This window comes from Dermacentor andersoni, chromosome 1, assembly GCF_023375885.2.
Source record: "Dermacentor andersoni chromosome 1, qqDerAnde1_hic_scaffold, whole genome shotgun sequence".
NCBI classification, from domain to species: Eukaryota; Metazoa; Arthropoda; class Arachnida; order Ixodida; family Ixodidae; genus Dermacentor; species Dermacentor andersoni.
In genome coordinates this window covers 360,052,483-360,060,333 of record NC_092814.1, presented here as the reverse complement: position 1 = coordinate 360,060,333, position 7,851 = coordinate 360,052,483, and the positions used below count along the sequence as shown (strand labels likewise).

The 7,851-nt window shown below is 47.2% G+C and overlaps 1 pseudogene; it reads left to right on the top strand.

Moving 5' to 3' along the window:
* The first annotated feature begins 642 nt into the window (after positions 1 to 642).
* On the top strand, positions 643 to 3,706 carry LOC140219600 (uncharacterized; annotated as a pseudogene).
* Positions 3,707 to 7,851: the final 4,145 nt, after the last annotated feature.

Sequence of the window (7,851 nt, the reverse complement as noted above, 5' to 3'; positions counted from 1 at the left end):
ATCGAAGAAGGCGTGTAGATGCGACGTTATAAGTGCAGAAATCTGCATTTGCGCTCGGTGACTATGCTGTGAATTTAGTTCATTGCATACTTAGGTTTGTGTTTGTGTAGGGGTGTGCAAATAGTAAATGTTTGGTGTGAACACCCAATAGAATATACCCAATACAAAGACACTCGGTCTGAAAAGACCGGGTTTCAGGACACTAATAAAGTTTTGTGAATGAATGAATGAATACAAAGACACTCCATCGAGTATTGTAATATAGCAAATATTCGTCCATAAATTTCCTTCCTTTCCATTTTCCCATATTCGCCATAAAGTTTTTGTTTAATTTCAAGACAGAATAGCTATTGCATTTGAAAGTTACTGAAAAAAAATTTCTCGGCTACATTCATTTGAATCCTATCTCGTTTTGAGATATAGCCGCCGTGTACAGAAATAGTATCCAAGAAGCCTGTTAAGGGTTTGCTGTTGCTGCTCACTACTCCGGGCGTGCAACTCCACTAGGCGCGGCAGTGCCTCACGGGCACCCGCCGGCGGCACTCGGCGACACCTTTGGCGTTGCGATGCTGAAAACATACATGTTATTTTTTCACAGCAGAATCCTATGTAACACGTGTTTGAAAGGACTGACATGGTAAGATGCGTCACATGTTGATGGGTGATTCCATTAAACTGTTGATATTGGTGCAGCTAACAGGACAAGGTTACGAGCTGGGGCACTCAGGCACTCTTGGGCCGCATCCTAACCGGCCACACCATCGGCACCGCGTGCTACGCTTTGAAAAGCTTGTTCAAGTAAGCCACTGCTTTATGGACACCGAGTGCAATAAAAGAAAAATGAAATACGTAGTGTGCAAATTCACCTGCAAACCACTGGTGCCGGGCGTCTCGCCAAACAGAACTGTTGGCTGGGCGGGCGATGGCTGCATGGGCTGAGGACGCCGGAAGTCCCCAGCGAGAGCTTGCGCCTGCAGGCTCTCATCTGGGGGGACCAACTGTAAGCATGTGTTGAGAATGTGTCACAACACTTCTCTGCACACATAACTATGTTTGCACCAACAGCTACTAATCACAACTGATACGGTTTAATGTAGCAAATCTGCACGTAATGGGGGCAGTGCTGCAGCCAGAGTTTTATTTTTCGGGGGGTGTTTGAAAACGCGGTATGCTATGCACATGAAGACCTTCGGCAAGGGGGGGGGGGGGGGTGCAGGCGTGTTTGCTGCGCCAGCCGCTTTCTATGCCCCTCAGTTGATGGTCTCAAACAGTTTTGAGCGCGTAGGTTCCTCTAATATCCTTCAAAATCTAAGCTCACGGGCGTCCTTTCACCACTGCAAATTCGACTGTCTCCGACAAAGTTCTAAGCAACACCACCTTAGCATGTCAACTACCGTTGGGGCCGGGTGACCTGTTCCTAAACGTTTGTAGACAAATGAACCCACTTTTTACGGTCTCGACGCGACACGCAAGCGGATATTTTCGACGCCTGACGTGAGCTACACACCGTGTCTCGACAAACTACACACCGTAATACGCTTTTTCTCACCGTAGGCCGCGTCGCATTCAACCTCGGTTGCCGAATTTCTGACGGTCACAAAGTGCTAGTGACAACACTTAGCCGATAATGGTATTCTAAGCGAGTGATTACCGCTTCCGACCGCCCGAACACAGCGGCTCGCCCACCATCCGCCCGCGCGGTTCCGGTTAAAGCCTATCCACACGATGGACCGAGTCTGCAGGCCGATCGGTCACGTGATGCGACGGTCCGGTCCGGCGCAGAGAACATCCACACGGCGGACCGCTATAGCAGACGGCAGAGCATACGAACCAGCTACTCTCAGCCACAGCGCTCGCGACTCAACAAACTCGCAAACCCATTCCAACCCCTCGCGCCCATGCTGCGCATGTATCGCGCATTGGAGTCGTCAAAGTGGAGGCGGAGCAGAAACGTCGTTTGGCCGCGATGGCGTTGGCGCTTTGCGAGGACGAAGATCATTACTACCCTGCCCCGAAAAGGCAGTGTTGCATGAAGGATTGGATGTGCAGAATGGAGCTGGGCCTGCAGAATCATTTCTTCAAAGAACTGGTAGTGTCCGACCATGCTGAGTACAGACGGCTCCTGCGCGTCAGCCGGGAGCAGTTCGCGGAACTTCTGGCGCGTGGGACCTAGGATAGCACGGAAGACGACTCATGCGCCAGCCGATACAGCCGGCGACAAAGCTGCAATCAACGCTGCGTTACCTTGCATCTGGTATCTTTCGTCTTGCTTTGGGTTCTTGCAGCCTTACGTCACTTCTCATTGCCATAGCTGCGCCTCGTGTGCTTTTATTACAGCCAATTGCACGGATATGTAGCACCGGGTCCAAAATGCGGCTTCAAGACCAGCAGCCGAACGTACATGCTGTCTGCGTTGCCACAGTGTAATGTGCAGCTAGCTGTTTTCTTGCTAGGAGAGCTGAGCCTCGGCGTTCTGTACCTTCCCAGCGACATTCAGTGAAGGGGGGTTTGTAGGAGCTAAAACGCCACTATTTTGCTGACATCGGCAGTATGCAAAAAGCTAAACGATTGCCCAGCTGCCGTGCCTGCATAAACTGTCCACGTTTAGTCTAGTTTGCCTGCGTGCGCCAGTACGTTCTACCGGAAATCTAAATACCCCCCCCCCCCGCCTTTTTTTTTCATTTACAGGTGAGAGCCACCATTCCCTTAGTCGCCAGTTCAGAGTCGGGCACTCCACCGCCAACGATTTCATTCCCGAAACATGTTCGGCTATCTATCATGAGCTAAGCAAACATTATATGAAGTCACCAAAACAATTGAGGATTGGCGGTACGTTATTAAGGGGTTTGACGAAAATTGGCAATTTGCAAACTGTGTGGGGGCAATAGATGGGAAGCAGGTATGCAAAACCAAACCAGCCAACTCTGGGTCGTTTTAGTTTAACTATAAAACGTCGTTTAGCATAATTCTTCTAGCTGTTGTGGATGCAAATAATAAATTTACCTACATTGACGTTGGTGTGCCCGGTGCTCGAGGCGAAGCAGGAGTATGGCAGACCACGCCCCTGCAGGAGGCATTGCAAGGCAACAGAGTGAACGTGCCAAACCACGTGGAAGTTCGAACAGGTATATTCCTCCCCCCCCCCTCCCCCCCACCAGTGTTTGTGGCCGACGACGCATTTCCCATCGGGAAGAACCTGATCAAGCCGTACGGAGGCAGCCGCCTGTCGGGTGATCAGCCGATCTTTAATTGCAGGCATGCACCTTAAGCTTGATTCTTCGTTATTTAGGGGGCGTTATAAGGCATTTGAATATGCTTACTTAAGAAAATGCAATAATTTTTCATTTGGTATACATTTTACAGGTTGTCCAGAGCAAGAAGGGTTGTGGAGAACGCGTTCCATGTACTGGCCAATCGCTTTCGCTTTCTTCTCACTACAATCAATGCAAGGCCTGAAAAAGTAGTTTCCATGGTGCAGGCAGCGTGTGTGCTACAGAACTACCTTGGCAACGACATGAGCACATTTCCTGATTGGGGCCCGAAGGTAGTAGGGAGCAAAGATTTTTTTGGCCTATGAGCAACACGCGGACGTGTGAATGCATTTGGTGCCATGGTCCGTGAGGACATGCGGGAATACTTCAGCGGCCAAGGTGTAGTGCCGTGGCAGAGGACGTCTGCTTATGTTAATGAGTAGGAATAAAATGAACATTTGCACACACATTTATTTACATTGTCAGACATTTTTCAACTGTGTCGAGAATTTCTTTCTGGCACTGCACCTGCTTCACAGCGTCCAGCTGACTCATATGAGGCGCAATCGTTTTCGCAAAGAAAAAAGAGGCGTCGTTTGACTCGAACGGTTGCTGCACGGCTGAGGCAATAGTATGCAAAACTGCCTGCCTCTGGACCCAGTCCTCGCTTGACGGCCCCGCGGACCCTTTTTGTGCTGAGCGTGGGCGGCGACTCGACTCTTCTCGACGTGGCTGGGGAGTAGCTGCTCGAGCTTTCCTCCAGCATCACGGACAGCTCCCCTTCTTCCCCGCCACTCTATTCTGCAGGTGCCAGGACATCCCTGTTGTGGTGAGGCTGCAATGAACAATTTCACAGTTGGCATGAAATAAGTTGCCCCCTTGTTTCTGTTTCAATCCTGGCATTCACAGACGATACGACGAAGCAACTGAAAATTGTTGGATGCGACCTGGGCTATGACATTTACTTGTCAGGTCTATGTGCCGAAGTCGCATAATTACGGAAAGGCTAGGAGAATTACTGTTATTCGAAACCCAAAAAGAACGATAGCTAGCTTGTGGCAAATGTCGCTTCCCTATTTACAACTCAATGAAGCAAAAGCCGTGGTCTAAACAGCGCAGCATATTGCAATGTTTGTGCCTCAGCCTGCAATACACGCACAGTAAATAAGGTATTCTTTCCAAGTTGCAATTGCGTTCTCCACATTTTGTGCAGTGAAAAAGGTGAACAATGCTCCTTTACACAAGTGAACACTGATGCGCATCTGCCTGACGGTTTGCAGCAAAATGGATTTGCTCGGAACTCGCACGAGGGCCTGCAGAAGCCATGTTTTTGGGGCATGGGGGAATCTTGGAGAACATTCTGATCGTTCCTGGAATTTCGCTTTCTACATGCGCAGAGACAACAATGCACATAAATACAGTACCTCTATAGCTGAGCTTGCTGAGCTGTCATAGTCCCCGCTGCAAAAGCGGTGGTTCGGCTCCGGAAGAGCATCCAGGAACCGCATCGCGTCCAAGAAAATCTACTTGTTAGTATACACCTCGCTTGCAGGCTGGCCGCTCGTTGTCGCGTGGACTTTCGTTTTTTCCTTTCTGTAGGTTCGCCTTTTATTGCCGAAGATGCCCTTCAGCACATCTGCAAGAATGCGTCACCAATAACACATATAAATAGAGATTTTTCATACTGAACATAAAAAAAATGTTGTAGAACACCAGTCAAGGACACCAATTAGTCAAGTCTGCGGTATTTTTTTTTCGTTTTGCAAAGTCAATTAGTTAGTGTAAAGTAATTGCCAAACTTATGAAATATTGGCTTTACCATGAACGTGCAAATAGGGAAGTTATAGTTCACATTTAAAAATGGCCGACTGAAGTGTTTGCAAGTAAGTACCATTGATGGAGCTTCTTGTAATTGCCTTTAAAGAAGGCCTGCGAAATACAAAAACAACCGCTTAACCACGAAATTTCTGTCCCACTTCTTGAACATCGCTTAACGGCTCCAACGAAGCTATTAGGCGTGGCAGTGGCACCACATAGATTGTGACTTGTCTTTTGCGGAAGTTTCAAAGCACACACATCCGAATACACTTTTTAGAAAGACAAAATACCTGTGCCCAGAATTCTACACGAACGCATCAACGTCGTATGCCGGTGTTTCTTGTGCAGTGGTGGGCCCATCATTCACGGAAACGCTTGATCGGCACCCGGAAACAAGCATTTTTACGGGTGAGGCCTGTGCAACACTCTTGGCTGTAACGTACATCAGCAATATCCAGCTTCGGAAAGCAGTTATTTATAGTGACCGTTTAACCGTAGTTGAAGCTCTATCCTCGCTACCGAAACCTAATAATCGTGTAATCACGCAGCTTTACTCGGCTGTATGCTAAGCTTACACTTCTGAACATATAATATGCTGCGTTTCTAGGTATAGAGGCACTGAAGGCAATATGCTTGGCGACAGACTGGCTAAATCCATAGAAAAAAAGCACTAACGCTTCGATCACTATACCTGCCATAGATCTCGAACCGTTCTCTTGCAAGAAACTAAGGGGCTATTCGTAACGCGTGTGGGACACAAAGTCCTCTAATAAGCTCCATTTATTGAAGGCGCGTTTAGGAAGTTGGCCACAACGAACACATATAGGAAGGGAGGTCACTTTCTGCAGACTTCGAAGAGGCCACACGTATGGCACGTACTTTTATCTGTTAACCAACGGTGATCCTACTGTCTGTGGGAAGTGTGGGGAATCGCTGACTCTACTCTGCGTACTACTATAATGCCGCGTAGTAGAAGATCAAAGAAAAAAAAAACTCTTTCCTCTAGCATACAGGGACCGTATTCCATAACACCCGGCATTGTTTCTTGGTAAAGAGCCGCTCTTTGGCGTGAACAGAACGCGTATAGACTGCGTGTTGATCTCGTGCACAACGGCAGCACAGAATTATACGAAATTACTCACGTTACAGAAAAAGGTACTAAAATATTTTAGGGATATTATATTCACCCGCAAGGTCTCAGCACGCGTCCGCTATTTTCAAGACATTTCATTCACATTGCAAGAAAACCAAATCTATTATCTCAAGCTTTCTTGCATATTAAAATAAGCTATACCGCACGTACAGTTCTCGATGTGTTCAATACTGCTTCCGTACACAAAGTATAACACAAAAAGTTAAAACTACCTCTGGTCGGCAGCATATTCTGCACCAAATACACAGTCTGCTTAAACTTTTACAACATTTTTGTAGTGTAGTCATGGCGTGCTCGCAGTAACGCCAGACCAGTGAAGCATCAGCCTGGTCAGTAGAACAATATGCACGTTTATTCAAAGGTGTAGAGCGTATTTATAGGTAGCCGAGTGGCAGGAAGATAGGAAGGAGCACGTGTTAGTAGTGCTAGTCTGAACTCAGAAGGATCGCTAGATGAGGCGATAAAAGGTGCGCGCACTTCGAAAACTCACATGAAGTTGCATCATTTTTACACCTAAATATACAAATTTCCAAAAATAGATTTAAACAAATTCTTCTAGAAAACTGCGTTAAATATGTTGAGTACTCTTTAAGTGTTAATTACAACTTCCATGTGTATTGACTTTTTATCTTGATCAATGTTCACTGTGTGTTTTATTTCTGAGCGCTCATCCCTTATGAAAATGCCCATTAACATTCTTTAGAACTCCTACCTACTTTCTATTTACTTTATCGACAGTCTAGTTACATTTACATTCTAGTAACATTTGTTCATACACAGTCAAAATACTTCTTTCTTACTTTTGTATAAAGAATACTTTCAATGCACCGTTAACAGACTTTCTTCTTACTTTTGTGTAAAGAATGTTTTAAATACACCGTTAAAAGACTTCTTCCTTACTTTTCTATAAAGAATGTTTTCAATACACCGTTAACAAACTTCCTTTTTACTTTTGTGTAAAAAATGTTTAAAATACACCGTTAAGACTCCCTTCTTACTTTTCCCCGCAGGGGCGTCTGCGTCAGCAGGCGTTTGGTGTGTTGCGACACCACGTACCCGAGCACACGATGGTTGGACCCTCCCGCGTGTAGCCGTGCGCGGCTTAGCCGTGTCCGGGGAAAAGGGGATCCTGGGGGTTGAGCCAATGCCGGGTGTTTGGACCTTTACGGCCCCTCGGCGGCGGCAACACACCCCTTTGGCCTCGGCTTCACGTAGACGGCACCCCCGGACTGACCCACCCGGGGGAAATCGGTAGTTGCCTTTTCCTATCTCTCTCTCCCTACAACCTTCGTCTTTCTCTTACTTTCCACCTTTCCTGTCTCCTTCTCTCTTCTATTTACTTCCTTTCTCCTTGGCGGCAAGGGTTAACCCTGTGTGGTTATCCAACCTTGGGTACACCATATTTGGTTATAGTGGCGGCGTACGACTGGCGTCGTGGAGACTTGCATGCAAGCTCTGCCGCGTCCCCTCGTTGGGCTCCATGGTGGCCGGTCGGCGCTGTTGCCTAATTTTTATACATTTTCATGGAAACTTCTTTCCCCAAACTTCCTGATCGCCCTCAGAAACGAGGGCGCACCGAAGATTTATTCCAGTTTTTCGGACACCAAATACAGAATTTCCCCCGCTTTC